At 39.2% G+C, this 20,858-nt stretch overlaps 1 long non-coding RNA gene across 1 annotated transcript in view; it reads right to left on the bottom strand.

Moving 5' to 3' along the window:
• Positions 1–13,894: 13,894 nt before the first annotated feature.
• LOC110257744 (uncharacterized) overlaps positions 13,895–20,858 on the bottom strand; it is a 296,540-nt gene continuing 289,576 nt past the window's right edge. Inside the window, exon 13 of the long non-coding RNA XR_014835223.1 lies at positions 13,895–14,042. This is a non-coding gene — a long non-coding RNA (uncharacterized LOC110257744). The remainder of the gene's footprint in view (positions 14,043–20,858) is intronic.

Below are 20,858 nucleotides of genomic sequence, written 5' to 3'. Positions count from 1 at the left end.
AATGAATTTATCACATCTGTAGTTGTATAATGATCATAACAATCTAATTTCACAGGATTTCCATCCCATAACCCAAGCACATCCCCCCACCCTCCAAACTGTCTCCTCTGGAGACTCAATGTCTGTGAGTCAGCATCTGTTCTGCAAAGAAGTTCAGTCTGTCCTTTTTTCAGATTCCACATGTCAGTGAAAGCATTTGATGTCGGTGTCTCATTGTATGGCTGACTTCACTTAGCATGATAATTCCATCATGTTCTATCATAAGAGATTAGATATGGAACTTTGATTTTTTTTTTGTCTTTTTTTTGCTATTTCTTGGGCCGCTCCGGTGGCATATGGAGGTTCCCAGGCTAGGGGTCTAATCGGAGCTGCAGCCACCGGCCTACGCCAGAGCCACAGCAACACTGGATCCGAGCTGCATCTGCAACCTAAACCACAGCTCACGGCAACACTGGATCCTTAACCCACTGAGCAGGGCAGGGACTGAACCCGCAACCTCATGGTTCCTAGTCAGATTCGTTAACCACTGCACCACGATGGGAACTCCAGAATTTTGATTATCTTTAATCACCTTTTTAATATCTAGTGCAGGTTTTTTCTTTGTGGTTGACGTGAGAATTGAACAGAATTTCTTATTGTTATAATAGAGTATTTTAAGTTAATAAGAACTTAACTTTAATCACACACAGTCTCTCTACACATATACTCCTCCCCTTTTCCCCCTTTATACCATTAATGTCAGTATTTTTTTTTTCTGCACTCACAGCACATTGAAATTCCTGGGCCAGGGATCAAATCTGAGTTGGAGCCATGACCTACTTCATAGGTGCAGCAATGTCGGATCCTTAACCTACTGCATTGGTCTGGGGATCAAACTGGCACCTCCACAAAGATAAGCTGGATCATTAACCCACTCTACAGAGGGGAATCCTACTTCTTTTTATATTGTGCATCTATTAATAAATACTTGCAGTTACAGCTATTTTATTTATTTATTTACTTACTTATTCTCTTTTTAGGGCCGTACCTGCAGCATATGAAGGTTCCCAGGCTAGGGGTCAAATCAGAGCTGTACCTGCTGGCCTACACCACAGTCATGGCAACACAGGATCTGAGCCGTGTCTGCAGCTTACACCAGAGCTCACAGCAACGCCAGATCCTTAACCCACTGAGCAAGGCCAGGGATTGAACCTGCGTCCTCATGGATGCTGGTCAGATTCATTTCTGCTGAGGTACGATTGGAACTCCAGTTATAGTTATTTTAAATGCTTTTGTCTTTTAACTTTTACACCAGGCTTAAAAGTGTTCTATGCACAATAATTATAGTATTACATTATTCTGTACTTGCCTATATATTTACTATTATCAGGAAGAGTTATACTTTTATATGCTTTTGTGTTGTTGTTCAGTATCCTTTCATTTCAAGTAGAAGAACTCCTTTTAGCACCTCTTGTAAAACATGTCTTGTGGTAAAGAATTCTCTCTCTCTCTCTCTTTTTTTTTGGTCTGGAAATTTTTATTATCTTTCCTTGACTTTTAAAAGACATTTTTCCAGGTATAGTATTTCTGGTTCATAGTTGTTTTCTTTCAGCATTTTGATTATATCATCCCACTCTTTCCTGGACTGCAAGGTTTATACTGAGAAATCTGCTGATAGATTTATGGGGGTCTCCTTGTATGTAATGAGTCACTTTTCTCTTGCTGCTTTAAAAATTCTATCTCTGACTTCTGACAATTTACAGGCATACCTTGGAGATATTGTTAGTTTCATTTCACGACAATAAAGTAAATACTGCAATAAATATATTTACACTATACTGTATCTATTAAGTGTACAATAGCAGTGTGTCTAAAAAATGTACGTACCTTAATTTAAAAATACTTTATTGCTGAAAAATGCTAACCATCATCTGAGCCTTCAGCAAGTGGTAATCTTTTTGCGGTAGTAACATCACAGATCACTGATCCCCATAACAAATATTAAAAAAAAAAGAAATACTGTGACAATGACCAAAATGTGACACAAAGACACAAAGTGAGCAAATGCTATTGGAAAATGGCACAGGTAGACTTGCTCTATGCAGGGTTTTTACAAAACTTCAATTTGTTAAAAAAAAATGCAATGTTGGTGAAACACAATGAAGTGAAGCACAATAACACAAGCTATGCCTGTAATTATAATGTGTATCAGTGTAGGTCTCTTTATGTTCAACTTGTTTGCATCCTTTGGCTTTCATGAATCTGGATGTCCATTTTCCTCCTTAGACTCTGGAAGTTTTCAGTCGTTATTTCTTTTAGTAAGCTTCCTGCCTCTTTGTCTTTCTAGGATTTTTGTGATACATGTATTGATACGAGGGCTGGGATCTCATATTACACCATCTTGATGTCACTTCTCATTAATGATTCTTTATATTGGAGTTCCCATTGTGGAGTAGCGGAAATGAATCCAAATAATATCCATGAGGATGTGGGTTCGATCCCTGGCCTCGCTCAGTGGTTAAGGATCTGGCATCACCATGAGCTGTGGTGTAAATCACAGACATGGCTCCGATCTGGTGTTGCTGTGGCTGTGGCATAGGCCCACAGCTGCAGCTCCAATTCGACCCCTAGCATGAGAGCTTTCATATGCCATGGGTGTAGCCCTAAAAACAAAGAAATAAAAATTCTTTATATCAAATTCTATGTTCTTTTTCTTTCCTGAAGTGACTCAGACTAATATGCTTCCCAAGCCATTTCTCTCTCTTTATTCTTTTCCTTTAAGTTGAGACCTTGTCCTAAGTATTTGCTATATTCCCCAGTAGAAATAATTAAGTCACAGCACCCATTAGTCTCTTCTGAAGCTTTGCAGATTTTGCAGTTTTGGGGTACTCCTAATTTCTTTTTTTTTTTTCTGGCCATGTCTGCGGCATGAAGAAGCTCCTGGCCCAGGGACTGAGTAGAAATCAGAGCCCCAGCAGTGACAACACCAGATCCTTAACTCACTGAGCCACCCAGGAACTCCCCCTCTCAATTTCAATATGCTTTTCTTTTCCTTGTACTTACCACTGCTCCAGGGCAGATAAACTCAGACTCTGGTAGTCTTTATTACAGGAAAGGGGTCATAGAGAAGGGGAACATAAAGAGTGATGAGCTCTGGCTGACTTTCTAGAGAACTTAAATTCAAACACAACCTGCGTTCACAAAAAAATTTTCTTCCAAAAGTCTAAAAGAGACAAAAGATAAAGGCCTACAAGAGAAATCCATTTTTCTAATACATACTTTAATTTATTGGGAAGTAATACCTTTGTTTTATAACCTTAAAAGAATGCTTGCCTTCTCTCAGCCCTAATTTACATTACAAAGCATGCCACATTATTTGATAATAACTGGTCACAATGATTGCAATCTTTTTCCTCACTGAAAAGTGTGTTTATCTTCTAAATTTAAAAAATTTCAACTTTAAGGAATAAAACAAATTACTAACAAAAAACATTTAGAAATGATTAGAATTTATTTCTAAAATTGCTTCCCCTTTCCATACTAACTTTTCAGTTGGTTGAAGTTATTTTTACATTCTTTTAACCCACAAGGCAGCTGCTTTTTGACCATGTCCCTTATTCTGTTCATTACTTCTGAGTGTTTTGCACTGATTCCAAAACACCAAATGTAATTGAACATCTTTAAGAATACAATAAATTAATTTACTGCAGGACAAAAACACTGTATTTTTCATAGCCTTATTTTTTTTAAGGGCCTCACTTGCGGCATATGGAAGTTCCCAGGCTAGGGGTTGAATAGGAGCTGTAGCTGTCAGCCTACACCACAGTCATAGCAAAGCCAGATTCCATCTGCGTGTGCAACCTGCACCATAGCCCACAGAAACGCCAGATCCTTAACCCACTGAGCAAGGCCAGGGAATGAACCAGAGTCCTCATGGATACTAGTTGGGTTTGTTACCGCTGAGCCACAGCAGAAACACCTTTCACAGCCTTATTAAACTATAACTGACATAGAATGAAGTTCACATAAAGTGTACAATTTGATGTGTTTTGTCATATGTACACACTGGTGAAATCATCACCATAATCAAGATAATGAACATTTTATTCCCAAAAGCTTCTTCATGCCCCTTTGTAATCCTTCTCTCCTGTACTCCCTGTCTCATTTCTCCAGGCAATCATTGATATATTTTTGTTGCTATTGATTAGTTTGTTAATTTTAGAGTTTTATGTAAATAAATATGTACTCGTTTATGCTTTTTTTTTTTTTTTTTGGTCTTTTTGCCATTTCTTGGGCTGCTCCCATGGCATATGGAGGTTGTCAGGCTAGGGGTCGAATCGGAGTTGTAGCCACTGGCCTACGCCAGAGCCACAGCAACGCGGGATCCGGATCTGAGCTGCGTCTGTGACCTACCCCATAGCTCACGGCAACAGTGGGTCCTTAACCCACTGAACAAGGCCAGGGATCAAACCCGCAACATTATGGTTCCTAGTTGGATTCGTTAACCACTGAGCCATGATGGGAACTCCGATGCTTGGCTTTTTTTTAAAACACAGAAAAATTACTTTGAGACTCATCCATGATGTTGTATGTATCAGGAGTGCATTCCTTTTTATTGTTTAGTACTATTCCATTGCATGATACATCACAATCTTTTAATTCATTCACTTGTTGATAGACATCTAGGATATTTCTAGTTTGGGGTTACTACAAGTATAACTAACTGTAAAGTATGAACATCTGTATATAAGTTTGTGTGGATATTTGCTTCTATTCCTCTTTTATTGGGCAAATAACTAGAAGTGGAATGGTTGAATCATACAGTTGGTATGTTTTTAACTATTTGATAAAGTGTAAAACTGTCTTCTGAAGTGACTGCACCACTTGACATTTCCACCAGAAATGTATGAGAATTCTACTTGCTTCATATCCTCACTGAAACTTGGTATAGTGAGTCATTTTTAATTTAGACATTCTAATAGGTGTGTAGTAGTAGTGCATTATTATCTTAATTTGTGTTTTCTTAAACTAATGATGCTGAAAATCTGTCTATGTGCTGATTTGACATCCATTTATCTTTGGTGAAGAGTCTATTCAATTTTTTTTTTTTGCTTATTTTAAAATTGGGTTGGGGAGTTCCCTTTGTGGCTCAGCGGTAACAAATCTGACCAGTGTCCATGAGGATGCAGGTTTGATCCCTGTCCTTGCTCAGTGTGTTAGGGATCCAGAATTGCCCTGAGCTGTGGTGTAGGTTGCAGATGCTGCTCGGATCCCATGTGGCTGTGGCTACGGCTGTGGCATAGGCCGGCAGCTGTAGCTCTGATTTGACCCCTAGCCTGGGAACTTCCGTATGCCATGGGTGTGGCTCTATAAAGAAAAAAAAAATTGGGTTGTTTTCATATTATTGAGATTTGGGAGTTCTTTATATTCTGAATATTAGTTATTTATCATATATGTAATTTATATTTTCTCCCAATCTGTGTCTTGTCTTTTTATTCACTTAATAGTATTTTTTTTTTTGAAGAGCAGAAGTTCTTAATTTGGCTGAAGCCTAACATCATTTCTTTTTATGTGTTATGGTTTTAGTGTCATATAGAAGAAATCATTGCCTAATTCAATGTTACAGAGATTTTTATTTCATGATTTTCTAGACATTTTGTAGTTATAAGTTTTACATTTATATCTCTGACCCATTTTTGTTCATTTTTGTGTATGATGTGAGGTATGGATTGACATTTGCTTTTTTGCATATGGATAGCCAACCATTTCTGCCAAATTAGTTGAATAAACTTGTCTTTCTGTGTATTGCCATTGCACCTTTGTCAAAAATCAATTGACCATGTAGGTGTGGGTCTGTCTCTTGTTCCCTATTTGATCAATTGACCTATTTTTGAATCCTTGCACTAATACCAAGTACAATTTTATAATGTCTTGAGGTCAAGTGATATAAGTCCTCTAACTTTTCCCCTGTTTTTGAAAGTTTTTTGGGGTATTCTAGGTTATTTCCATTTCTATGTAAATTGTTCAATTATCTTAAGATTTATAAATAATCATGCTGGGATTTTAATTGCTTTGAATCAACATCTTCACAATAATGAATCTTCCAAGCCATGAACATACTAAATCTCTCCTTTTATTTAGGTCATCTTTAATTTCTCTTAGCAATACTTTTTCATTTTTATAGTTTTCAGAGAATTGGTATCGGACATTTTTTAGTCAGATTCATTGCTAGGTATTTTATGTATTTGATGCCCCTGTAAATATTATTTTTATAATTTCAATTTTCAATTTTTCATTGCTACTACAAAGACATAAATTTATTTTTGTATATTGATCCTGTATTTTGCCATGTGGTAAACTCACTTATTAGAGTACCTTGTGATTCTGTAGGACTTTATCACATAGAAAAGTATGTCAAGAGTTCCCTGGTGGCTCAGTGCGTTAAGGACTAGGTATTGTCACCGCTGTGGCTTGGTTACTGACATGGCTCTGGCTTGATCCCTGGCCTGGGAACTTCCACATGCTGTGGAAGTAGACAGAAAAAAAAACACACAAAAAACAACCCCAAAACTACCCTTTTTCAATTACAAGCTGAAATAAGATGTGTTTCCATACTACATAGTGATAGCAGACACTCAGGAAGAAAGTAAGTGGAAATGGAAATTCAATGCTCAGGAGACAACTTCAGGTTTGAAGAAGTCAGACTTTGATCATTTTACTTTTTGATTTAAACAACAAATTAAACCTATTTTGTAAGGAAAGCATAAATAGCTCTTCTTTCAATGGCATTATTTATATTTCTATTCTAAGAGAAGGTAGTTGGTATGTGTACACACACACACAGAGGAATGCAAGAACACAGTGAAAGTAAAATAAGAAAAGAACTCTTTATATCAACTGGTGTAACTCATGCTGAAATCCTTGAACCTAGGCCCTCTGAAATTCAAAGGTGGTATCTTCTTATAGGTTAAAAAGACATCAGTATTCATAGCATTGTTCACCTTCAACTTTTTTTTGTCTTTTTGCCTTTTCTAGGGCCGCTTCCGCGGCATATGGAGGTTCCCAGGCTAGGGGTCTAATCGGAGTTGTAGCTGCCGGCCTACGCCAGAGCCACAGCAACGCCAGATCCAAGCCATGTCTGCAACCTACACCACAGCTCATGGGAATGCCAGATCCTTAACCCACTGAGCAAGGCCAGGGATTGAACCCACAACCTCATGGTTCCTAGTCGGATTCGTTAACCACTGAGCCACGACGGGAACTCCCACCCTCAACCTTTAAGATAAGTCTACTTATTACTGGCTGTCCCATGAGCTCAGGAATACTTCAGCTTTGAGAATACATTCCAACTATTATGATTCTTTTCTTTTTCTTTCCTTTTTTTGTCTTTTGTCTTTTTAGGGCTGCATCCGCAGCATATGGAGGTTCCCAGGTTAGGGGTCTAATAAGGGCTGTTGCTGCTGGCCTATGCCAGAGCCACAGCAACACCAGATCTGAGCCATGTCTGCGACATACACCACAGCTCACAGCAATGCCGGATCCTTAAACCACTGAGCAAGGCCAGGGATCAAACCCACAATCTCATGGTTCCTAGTTGGATTCGTTTCCGCTGTGCCAAGACGGAAACTCCTTCAACTATTATAGTTTTTATTTCTTATTAAATTGCAAAGCAGAATTAAACCTCCCTAGGAAAAAAATAGTGGTTCCAGACATACCTGGTATTTATAAACAGAAGCTTGTGGGTGAAGACCATGTCTCCTTAGTTTATCAGCAATTCAACACTGCATTTATAGACAAATTAGAGTGGCCTAAAAGCTAGAACTTAAAGAATTATGTTGGCCTGATGTAGCTGTGGAGCCATTGTCCTATTCTTTTTCTTTTCCTAGGGATTTTGTTTATCTTTTCAATGATATATTTGTTAATTCACATAACAGTGCTTTTAGAAAAGGAGTGATATACTGTCTCAGGATCTGCATGAAGGTTTAGGCTCAGTAGAAACAAGACACTACTATGATGGCTTCCTCTAGATACATCTCTCCTCATGTCTATAGCAACTCACTTTTCACAACGTGAAATGAGCTCCCTCCGAGAGACTTATGTGAACTCTTTGTGCTTTAGTCATAGTTGACTGTTTTACTGGGCACAGATCCAACTGTAGGCAAGGATCACGATATTTTTAAATCTTAAGTTTCATCTCCTTTGAATAGAATGAAATCTCAGCTACCAGAGCACATTAATTAATACAGCAGTTTATTATGGATGACAGCTGCCTATGTCAGTCTGAGATCTTATGACTCACATTTTCCTTCAAAGGACTATTTCTTCAAAAATTTAATATTTATGGAGCAGCTAAATTTCTCTGCTCAAAAGACCATTAGTAGAATGACAATTTAAAGAGGTATTAACAAGATAGCATATTTTGAGCTCTGGTTTCAGATTGACCTAATTTTTTTTTATTAGAGTATAGTTGATTTACAGTATTGTGTCAATTTCTGCTGTACAGCATAGTGATCCAGTCATAAATATATATACATTCCTTTTCTCATACTCTATTCCATCATGGTCTATCTCAAGAGACTGAACATAGTTCCCTATGCTGTATAGTAGGACCTCATTGCTTATGCGAACTATTACAGTTAGAACAGATTGACCTAAATTTAAATCTTGGCTTTATTACTTACCGGCTGTCTAATTGTGCCTAGGTTTCCTCATTTTTTATAAATGAGATATGACTAGTATCCAACTCATGGGACCACAGAAATGAATAAATGAAATAAAAAGAGGCAAAGAACTTAGTTTATCAACAATTATGTGTGGCTGATATCAGTGTTATGCTTATCACAGGGCAAGGGCTTCGGAAATTAGCTTTTTGCCTCAGATTAAAACCATAACAATGGGAAAGTTTTCAAAGGAGTATAGCACTTTCAAAAAGATGAAAATTTCTGATTTTCCTGAGAAAATAACAACAGGAAGTACGCTACTGTTGTTTGGCAACCTTGGTCCTCTGAGGATGATTGTCATATCTTTTTTTCTTTTTTGTCTTTTTAGGGCTACACCCGTGGCATATGGCAGTCCCCAGGCTAGGGGTTGAATCAGAGCTGTAGCTGCTGGCCTACACCAGAGCCACAGCAATGTGGGATCCGAGCAGCATGTGCAACCTACACCACAGCTCATGGCAACGCCGGATCCTTAACCCACTGAGCAAGGCCAGAGATCGAACACTCGTCCTCATGGATACTAGTCAGGCTTGTTAACCGCTGAGCCACGACTCTGTGGCTGTCATATCTTAAAGTCATACCTTAATCAGGAACTCTATGATTGTCATATCTTAAATCATAGCCTCCCTTGCTCCCTCTTGAGGTCCCATCCAACATAGGCTTTGTTCAGTCTTTTAACACAAAAAATTTCTCTCAACTCTGAACCCATAAGCGTGTTGTTTTCCCTGCTCAGTTTCTTCACTCCCAAGTCTCAGCCTGGTAAACTGCGTCTTATTAAAGTCTCATTAGTAAAGTCATTCCCTGGGAAGGTCCTGACTGCTCAGGATGAGGTCAGGTTCCCTCTTATTATCCACTGCAAATCACCTGTATTTCTTCTTTTCTTACATTTTCACAATTGTTGTTTCCTGTTAGGATCTGACTTTCACATGATACCAGAAACCCCCTGATCCTAGGGACCTCTGGCTCTACTTTTCATGCCTAACACAGGGCCTAAACAAGAAAAGCTTCTCAAAGGTATTTGCTGAAATTATAAAGGTGAGACCCCATGATCAAGAGTGCAACCTGGCCAGCATATCTAGTGTATAAGTGTCACTATATAGCCACCCAAAGGTGTATATATTTGTTTAAAACTATAATTGTATTTTATTTGCTCACTATGTGGTGTGTCAGCAACTTGGACTTGTGTCAGAAATGTGAGTCAGCTGGATAGTGATTTTCCTGTTCTTGCTTCTGGTCATGCATGTAGCTACCGTCATCTGTTGGGTTGCCTATGGCTGGATGGTCCCAAACAGACCCATTCACACATCTGGAGTTGATACTGGCTGTCAGCTGGGCCTCTCTCTACTTTAAACTTCATCATCAAAGAAATTAGCCTGGGGTTCCTCACATGTCAGCTTCAGCATCACAAGAGGTGAGAAAAGAAGCTTCAAGGTCTCTTGAGGGCTACCTTGGAATTAGCATGGCATAATTTCTGCTGCATTCTATTGGTTAAAGCAAGTCACAAGTGCACCAATATTCAAGGGGTGAGAAAAGAAATGCTATCTATTGATGGGAGGAATAGCTACACTGCAGAGTATGTCAAGACTTATATTGCAAAGGGTATGCATTCAGTGGTAGGAATAATTTTTGTGGTCATCTTTGCAAACAGTCTACTATATCCAGATGCAGCAGTCATGCAAAATTAGCCTAATTACCTGGAAAGTGAAGGGGCACACAAGATAGACAGAAGTAAGTTTATACCTGACAGGAATAAGCTGCATGATAAATACATGCCTGGTCTCTGAAGTGAAGGGGAGAAAACTTTGTAGACAGAGAGGGGTCTTCTCATAGAGACCAAGGGTGGAAAGGTCATTTGAGGGAGTAGCCAATCATTTTACAGAGTAGAAGCCTAAAAGAGAGAGGTTAGAAAGTGTTGCAAAGACTGTACTATAAACAACGTGCCAATATGAAATAACTTCTGATGGAGAGGAGGAAAAGAAACTAGAAAACTGAGAGGAGAGAGCCTTCAAACCATTACTTGAAGTTTGGTTAGTAGCCCCTGAGGACATCCTTTTATAGCACAGGGTAATGATACATGATCACTGTGATGATACCAATTCATCAAAAACAACTCATATTTAAGGCTGTCTGTTAAATCAGTACTTTAGCGAAAATTTCCATCAAATACAGTGACACCTATGGTTTTAATTCATAAGGGATTAAATTATTTGGAAAAATATTCATAGAGAAAACATTTATTCTACAAATCTGGTAAAGAATTGGAATGTTACCATTTTTTGGCCACCCTCAAGGCATGCAGAAGTCCCTGGGCCAAGAATCAACCCGAGTAATCTGAGCCACAGCAGTGACAATGCAGAGTCTTTAACCACTAGGCTACCAGGGAACTCCACTATTGTTCTATGTACTTCTTTATCTGGTATGTCTTTTTTTTTTTTTTTGTCTTTTTGCCATTTCTTGGGCTGCTCCCGTGGCATATGGAGGTTCCCAGGCTAGGGGTCTAATCAGAGCTGTAGCTGCCGGCCTATGCCAGAGCCACAGCAAAGTGGGATCTGAGCCGCATCTGTGACCTACACCACACCTCATAGCAATGCCGGATCCTTAACCCACTGAGCAAGGCCAGAGATCGAACCTGCAACCTCATGGTTCCTAGTCGGATTTGTTAACAACTGAGCCATGATGGGAACTCCTGGTATGTCTTCTTTAGTCCAGGAATAAATGATACACGTGAGAATATGATTTATGCCACTGGAGTTGTACAGCACACCCAGGTGCACACTAGTGTACAATGCACATAGCCATATTTGGAATAAACGTACTTTCACAGGGCCATTACAAACCTCCACATAACATATGTGGAGTCCAGAAAATTCCACGATATAGATTGATAGTAAGGGCTTTTCTTGAGTCGTAGTCCAGACAAGTGTGCATGAGATAAGTCTACACTCATAGGGCCGTCATTTATTTCTACATTGAACTTATGAGGAATCCAAAAAATTTATGATTTAGAATGTGATGGGGTGGCACTCACTGAGTTATGCAGTACACCTTACCAAACATGGAATAAATCCACATCTGTGTGCCCATTAATTACCACTACACTGAGGATATAAGTAACCTAGAAAGATTCATGGTCTAGACTGTGGTGTAAATTACACCCAGCACTACACAAAATACGTCTGCTTTCATGTGTCCTTCACTAGCATCCACACCAAGCATGGACAAATCCAGAATGAACCATAGCATAGACTGGGATGTGTTTGGAACTCCTAGAGTTGTATAGTTCACTCATCCACTTCATGTGGCCCCCAGTTACTACCACACTGAATATGCAAAGTATCTAGAAAGACTCATGCCTAATATTTGCATGTTAATTGCACTCCTTTAGTTGTACACTGTCCCAAATGTACATGGAACAAATATACTTTAATATGGCAATCACCTACCTCTACCTAAGCATATGTGGAGTCAAGAATAACAAGTACCATAAATTTTGATGTGAATGGCAACACATGAGTGTGAAGTGCATATAGTGCTTCATGGCATATATTTACTTTCATACCACATCATTTCCCACCACAGAAGCATATGAATTGTCCAATATGACCAAGGGCATAGATTGCAATTTAAAGAGCCCTTCTGGATTTAGTGCACTAAACCATACATGAAATAAGTCTATTTCTACGTGGCTATCCCTTAGTTCCACTTTGAGCATATGAGGAGTCAAGTAAGAACCATGACTACGGTTGACTATGACATGAAAGGTATGGTTTAATGTACAATGTACATGGTCATTCAGGAATAAGTTTACCTTATTGTGGCTATCAATTGCCTCCACAATGAATATGTGAAAAACCCAGAGAAGCTATGGCATAGACTGCGATGTGAACTGCACCTCTTCATTGTGCAGTGCACTCAACTATATAAGGAATAAGTCTACTTTCTACTTACCACAACTTTAAGATCGGAAGATTCTCAAAAACACCAGAGACTAGACCAAATAGTCAATTAAACCCATTCAGTTGTGCAGTGCATGCTTATATACATTGAATACATCTGCTCTCATGTGGTAATCTCTTACTTCCATATTGATCATATAGGGAGAACAGAAAGGTGTATCGTAGATAATAGTATATGAATGGCACCCTGTGAGTTCTGCAGTGAACCCAAACTACAAACAATATTTCACTTTTATGATGCCTTTAGTTCCCATAACATTGATCAGATGAGGAGTCCACAGGTATCCATGTTACTAAACCATTGTATGAATGGCATTCCTTGAATATGCAGGACAAAGAACCATTCATGGAATAAATCTAGTTCAACAAAACCATCATTTTCCTTTATATTGGGCATATGAATACCCAGGAAAGATCCATGATATAGACTGATATGGATGGCAACTTTTGAGTATATAGTGAACACAATTTTTCATGGCGCAATTCCCCCCCCCCCTTTTTTTAGGGCTGCACCCATGGCATATGGAAGTTCCCAGGCTAGAGATCCAATTGGAGCTGCACCCGGGACCTACACCACAGCTCACGGCAATGCTGGATCCTTAATCCACTGAGCAAGGCCAGGGATTGAACCCTCATCCTCATGGATACTAATTGGGTTCATTACCACTGAGCCACAATGGGAACTCCTGTCAGTTCTTGAAGAGTACAGTATATTCGACTGTAAGTGAAATAAATCTAAACTTAGATGACCATCACTTACCTCCATATCAGCATATGAAGGGTTCAGGAAAAACTATGGAATTTACCAGTAAATGGCAATTCTTTAATTGTACAGTGTATCCAAAAGTACAAGGATAAATTTGCTTTCATGTACACATCATTAACCTCTATATTTAACAAAAAATCCATTTATCCTCTATATTTCAAAAAATCCATAGCACAGACTAGGATATGATTAGCACTACTTGTATTTTTCAGTGCACCCCAAAGTACATGGCACAATCTAAATTCATATGGTCAGCACTTACTTGCACATTGAATATGTGAGAAATGAATAAAGTCTAGTGGCATAGGCTGTAATATGAATAGAATCCCTTAAGTTGTGGAGTGCACCCACATTTATTTTTATGAGATCATCACTAATGCCACACTGACCATATGAGAAGTCCAGAAAGTAACATGGTATATACTGCAATATAAATTATATCAACCGAGTTTTGCAGTCTATCTATGAGTACTTACCTCCATTTTGAGCATATTAGGAGCCCAGAAAGAAATCTGGCATGGACTGTGATGTGAATGGCATCCTCTTGGTGTGCAGTATCAAATATAGAATGTCTTTTATGTGGCCATCTCTTACCTCTGCTGAGCAGATAGAGTCCAGAAAGAGCTGTGGAATAGAGTAGAATATGAATGGTCTCCTTTCAGCTTTGAGTTCACCCACTCATATGGAATGACTACCTTCATGTGGTCATTGCTAACCTTCACACTGACTATAGAAGGAATTAACAAAGTCTCATGGCATAGTCTTGTGACATGACAGGTGCTCCTAGATTTGTATAGTCCTTTCAACCATACATAGACTAAGTCTACTTTTATGTGATACTAATTCACATTCACATATGGGTAGCCTGAATAATTTATGGTGTAGACCATGACAGAAATAGCATCCCTTCAGTTGTTCAGTGTAGTAATCTGCACATGGCAGATCTCTTCCCAATATTTATCCATTTTTTCCTTCCATGAATTTTAAAGTTTTGATTCCCTGAATTTTAGCCAGGTAAATAAATACAAAATGAAAGTGTTTCTCAGCCTCTACTCTACCTGTCACTATGTAATAAAGTTCTAGGCCATGTGCACAATGCTTGTGAAACTTCCCGAAAGTGTCTTTACAGTGAAGTGGATATTCTTCTCCCTTCCCTCTCTTTCTGCAAACTTGAATGAAATTGTGTTAGTTGAGGTTAAAGCAGTCATTCTGGGACCTGAGGCAGAAGCTGCATATTGAGGATAGTGGAGTAAAATACTCTAAAGGGCATGGACCCTTAATGATTGTAGAGTCACTATACTAGCTCTGGACTGTTACTTCTGACTACTCACTTGAAAACTGGTGTTTCCTTCATGTCTCAGCGGTTAATGAGCCCAACTAAGATCCATGAGGATGTGGGTTTGATCCCTGGCCTTGATCAGTGGGTTAAGGATCCGGCACTGGCATGAGCTGTGGTATAAATCAAAGACGTGGCTCTGATCTGGTGTGCTGTAGCTGTGGCGCAGGCCAGCACCTGTAGCTCTGATTCAGCCCCTAGCCTGGGAACTTCATATGACTCAGGTGTGGCCCTAAAAAGCAAAACCAACAAAAAACCCCAAAAACCAAAAGAAAATAAAACAAACCCATCTTACTTAAGCCATTGTTAATTCAGGATATGAGTCAAACATAGCCATTCCAAATCCTAACTGTAATGGTTAATTTCAAGTGCCAATTTGACTAGGCTATAGTGCCCAGTTTCTTGGTCAGATACCAGTTTAAATGTTGCTGTAAAGGTTGTTTTTCAGGTGTAACTAACATTTACATAAGTAGACTTTGAATAAAGCAGATTACTCTCCATAATGTGGGTGGGCCTCATCCAATCAGTTGAAAGACTTAAAAGAAGAGAATGAGGTCCACTCTAGAGGACAGAATTCTGCCTTCCAAGAGCTTTCGAACTGAAGACATCCACTTTTTGCTGAAATTTTCAGCCTGTTAGTTTACCCTGCAGATTTAGGACTTTCCATCCCCTGCAATCATATAAGTAAATTATCTTCTCTCTCTCTCTCTTTTCTGTTTCTCTGGAGACCTCTAGTATACTAATTCAGTTTCCAGTCTATTTCAGTTTAGTATATTCTTTTTTTATAGGATAATGAAAAATTTAAAAATTACCAGATTTTGTAGAAACCAGCTATAAATTAACAGTGTGAATTTTGGTCAAGCCACTTTATACCTCCAAAAGTAAGTACAAATAGGTAATAATTAGGTAATAATACTCACTCTACATTTATCACCAAGAACAAACATTTGAGAACAAAATAATTGTATTTTTCTGGCAAACAAAGGTATTTATGAAAGCACCTTTTTAAATGGCTGCACTCATGGCATATGGAAGTTCCCTGGCCAGGGATTGAACCCAAGCCACAGTTGCGACCTACCCACAGCTGCAGCAGCACAGGATCCTTAACCTAATGCGCTGGACCAGAAACTGAACACACACTTCCACAGCAAACTGAGCCACTGCCATCAGATTCCTAAGCCACTGAGTCACAGCAGGAACTCCATAAGCACTTTTAAATATTGTAAATAAAATTGTTAACATTATAAATAAATATGAGTGATCATTATTTTTGACATCTAAAACAAGTCATTTATTAACTATCAGGTAAAACAACTTATTACACAGCTATTAAACAGCTAAAAAGAACAGACTTTGTAGCTTATAAAGAGATTACTCCATTTTCAAGGGCTTCAAACAAAATCTGAAATGTATGTTGGTAAAACACCATTCATGGCTGGGCTATTTTATCTGGTTATTGGGTTGAGTAGAATGGGAAATTACTATACTGGGTGCTCATGCCCAGTTGCCCACCATCAGGATTTTAAAGGGGTTATGGAAGTCCTGTCAAAGTTGTATATAAAGAGGCTTGCCTTTTCCACCCCTACCTGTGTCACTGGATCTTAGCATCAGGAATTTACTAGCTCATGGAGTATCTCTTGTGCTTGACCCTAAGGGTAGCCTATGTTTCCAGCCTATTCCTGTCACTTATCTTGGTTATGAAGAAGCTACTTAAAAAAAAAAAACAAGGAAGTTGCTGTATGGCTCAGCGGTAACTAGTCTGATTAGCATCCATGAGGACTCAGGTTCGATCTCTGGCCTTGCTCAGTGGGTTAAGGATCCGGCATTGCTGTGAGCTGTGGTGTAGGTCGAAAACGAGGCTCAGATACCGCATTGCTGTGGTTGTGGTGTAGGTTGGCAGCTGCAGGTTCAATTCAACTCCTAGCCTGGGAACCTCCATATGCCATGGGTGCGGCCCTAAAAAAGCAAAAACAAACAAAAATCCAAAGCAAAACCAAACAAAAGAAGTGCTCTTCTTTTTTCTTGTTGATGTATTCCATATATATAACTCTCAGTATTTGGAGTTTTGCCTCACTGTCTTTGTGGCATCCCCAAACTCCTTTAATTATGAGGATTTGATTACCTCTGGCTTAAATCTCCCCAACTCACACCAGCATTTCTTTTGCTAGCTCCAGTGGTTTCTGCACATCAACATCTTCCTAGTTCTTCACTTACAATCTTCCTCCCTATGCCACTGTGCCATCCTCAAACTGATTATGCACTCAGCACACTAAAGCTCTTATTCTCTTGGGTATCTCATTCTTTGACATCCCTCCCGGGGCTATGCATTTTTCTTACCTACCCATGCTCTTAATACCTCCTAAGCAGACTCTCTTTTGCAGGGGAAATCTGGGTGTTAGCTTGCTTAACCTTAGGTATAATTGGCACTCTTATTCTTTATGCCATTCTTGCTATGAGAAAAAGGTCAAGCCTCATCGCTTGAAAAATGATATTTATTTTAAAATTAAGGTTTTTTTTGGGGGGGAATAGGTAATATATATTGTACAAAAGCATAAAAGCTTCCCTGGGCATCTAATTCTTTTACCTGGAGGTAACCCAAATCCCCAGTTTCATACAAATTCTTCCAGAGATGTTCCAGTATTTAAAACATACACACACACACACACACACACACACACACACACACTCGCACAGAAGCATTTTGCACAAACATTATGCAAGCCTTTTTTTCACTTAACAATATATCTTGAAGATGCTTTTGTATCAGTACACATAGAGTAGCTTCATTCTTTTAAACAGATACATTATGTACTGTTATATAGATGAACAATTATTTACATATCCAATTCCTTATTGGGGAACACTTGGGTAATTTCCAATCTCTGGCTATAATGAAAAATGCTGCACTGGATATCCTTAAACCTATGTCATTTCACACATATGTGAAGTTATCTCTATGATAAATAAGAGGGAAAATGCCCAGTCAGAGGGTTTGTGTAATTCTTTTTTTTTGCTTTTAAGGGCCGCACTTGTGGCACATGGACGTTTCCAGGCTAGGGGTCAAATCAGAGCAACAGCCAAGCAGCTTGGTATCAGAGCCGAGTCTGTGACCTACACCACAGGTCACAGCAACGTTGGATCCTTAACTCACTGAGCAAGGCCAGGGATCGAACCAACATCCTCATGGATACTAGTCAGGTTCTACAGGGAGCCGAGGAGATACAGGAGGCCAAAGAAGGGAACTAGCTTGACGGCACAGTTCTGTAGGCAGGGTTTCTAACCGAGGAAAAAAAGCCTACCTGCGGGCACAGTTCCGAGGGCAGGTTTAGAAATAGGGAAAAGGACTTACCCAGCAGCACAGTTCTGAGGGCAAGTTCTAAAAATAATGAGGCTCACCTGCTAACCTAACAACAATGGCAACAATAACAAAACGAAGTCTTTGCACAATAGTGCAAGAATAAAAATTGCTTCTTGGAAAATTCAGTCTTTCCTGTTATTTACTTATTACTCAGCCTTTTTTGCTATTTGCTTGTTATTCTTTGTTATTTTTCTATATTGTCGTGATTCAATAAAATTGGAACAACAAAAATTGGAATAGTAATAAAATAATAAGAGTTTCACCTTGGTGAAATTCTCCCTATTCAGATCTAATGTAAGCAAAAACAAAGTGTTCATTGGTTTGTTACGAGTAAGAATAGGTTTTAGAGTTAGGTCATTGTGGAGTGTACAATAGGTTAGAATAGGTTAGACACACATTATTCTTGATGGAAAAAATAATAATCTTGCTTTTAATAAGTTTTGTAGGGGGCTTTTAAGTTTTATGAAATTAAGTTGTTCTGATATAAAAAATATTTTCTCATACTGTTCCCTGACCATAACGCTTTGAAGTTAGTACCCCAAGCTTTAATCTAAAAAATGAGTTTTTGTAAATGTTAAATTCTTGTGCTTGTGACCTTTCTAGTTGTTAAAGATTAGCTTAAAACAATAACGGGTGGCGCTTGCTAAGAGTAACCACAAGACGTTTTATATCAAATTGCCTTATTTTTATATAATGATTTTTCCACATAATGTTTTGTACCCATTATAATTTTGCATGATGCATTGTATCTGTTAGTTTTAATTAAAATTCTTAGAACACAATGTATATCTACTGTACCATGTAGTCTAAAATTTAACCTTTGAGAATATGATCTAAGCACTGTGATGTAAGTTACAATTTAACCTTTGAGAATATGATCTAAGCACTGTGATGTAAGTTACAATTTAACCTTTGAGAATATGATCTAAGCACTGTGATGTAAGTTACAATTAAGCACACGGAGACAAAGAGGCTGTCTCCGTGTGCTTCGCCGACACTGTCCATCCCCGGAGGGGGTACCCTGGCTGCTGGAGCTGGACTCCGGCAAGGTTGGTTACCACTGAGCCATGACAGCAATTTCTGTAATTCAATTTTTTATAGATATCTCTGAGCATTTGCGTAAGGGAAAAATGGAATCACTTTCTAGTTCCAATTTACATTTTTCTGATCACAGTCAAGTCAAACATCTTTATTCAGCAAATTTTATAAGGACTTCGTGTCGATTGCTACATGTGATGTCCAGCTACAGTCTGAACAAATTCTCCATCATTCTAGAATCCCTCTTTTCTTCAGTGTCCACTAAGGGAAAAGTGAAGAGGCTTGGTGCTCTTAAGCTGAAGGGTCCTTAGTGGTGAGACCCTAAATGGTACAGCACCACCACTGCTTATGTCCTCTGCTTCTGATTTCCTCTCTTTTTTTTTAAATAATTTTTTTGGGGGGTGTGCCACCGCATATGGAAGTTCCCAGGCTAGGAGCTGAATTGGAGCTGTAACTGTCAGCCATCCCACAGAGATGCCAGATCTGAGCCGTGTCTCTGACCTGCATCACAGCTCATGGCAATGCTGGATCCTTAATCCACTGAGTGAGGCCAGGGATTGAACTCATGTCCTTAGGGACTAGTCGAGTTTGTTACCACTGAGCCACAATGGGGACTCTTGATTTCCTCTCTTCTGATTCATTGATGGTTATCTCAGTTTTCTCCATCCAAGGATTATGATATTTTTAGCTCCTTGAGGATGGAGGGCACTAGAATTTCCTGCTATGCATCCTTGCTGGCCAGAGTTTTTAGGCTGTGTTGGTCACTCAGAGAAGCAGAACTATGTATGTATGTATGTGTGTTTTACATACACACACATGTGCATATAATTTGTGTACTAGATATAATTTGATTACTATAATTTCCATATTATACATCACCTCTATATTACATGTTATACATAGTATATATATATTTTTTCTCTCACTGCATTTATTTTTATTTTTAAAATTTATTTATTTATTTTGCTTTTTATGGCCACACCTGTGGCATATGGACATTCCCAGGCTAGAGGTTGAATCAGAGCTGCAGCTGCCGGCCTGCACCACAGCCACGGCAATGCCAGATCCGAGCTGTGTCTGTGACCTATGCCACAGTTCACAGCAATGTCGTATCCTTAATCCACTGAGTGAGGCCAGGGATCAAACCCATATCCTCATGGATGCTAGTCAGGTTCCTAACCTGTTGAGCCACAGTGGCAACTCCTAATTTAAAAATCTACATAAGGCTGTTGATGCTGGAGTGTGAAGGCTTCAGGTTGGCAGTTGGGAAGGAAAGAAACATAAAGGAGGAAAGACAAGAAGAAGCTGGAACCTGTGATGTTGAGCCTGAACCCAGGAGGGTAGACAGGAACCTGTTAGTCTCTCACAACCTTTGAGGTTAGGAGTGTCCCAAAGGGAAAGCTGGTACTTCTTGCCCAGAATTAAACACACACCTGGACTGGGAGTCAGAGAAGCTGGCGGCGAGTGTGACAGAGGCTGGAAGGGCCATGGGCCCTGCTGCTGCCACATGCCAAGCAGGTGATTCAGCAGACAGGTTGACAGGTAGTGCCAGTGCTGCTCCAGTCACTCACGTCTGACTCCAACATTTGGAATCAAAGAGAAAAGGACTGATGTTCTACTTCCACCTTCTGAGTGATGTGCAGGATGTCTCTTGATGCCAGCTAAACTGGAACTATGCAGGAAAGTAAGTTCTGGGAAATGTCGTTAC

The sequence above is a fragment of the Sus scrofa genome, chromosome X (genome assembly GCF_054392235.1).
Source record: "Sus scrofa isolate SSC_HxYL_T2T_F1_AM1 chromosome X, Sscrofa_HxYL_maternal_Yorkshire_Landrace_v2.0, whole genome shotgun sequence".
NCBI lineage: Eukaryota > Metazoa > Chordata > Mammalia > Artiodactyla > Suidae > Sus > Sus scrofa.
This window is presented reverse-complemented; position numbering and strand designations above follow the sequence as displayed.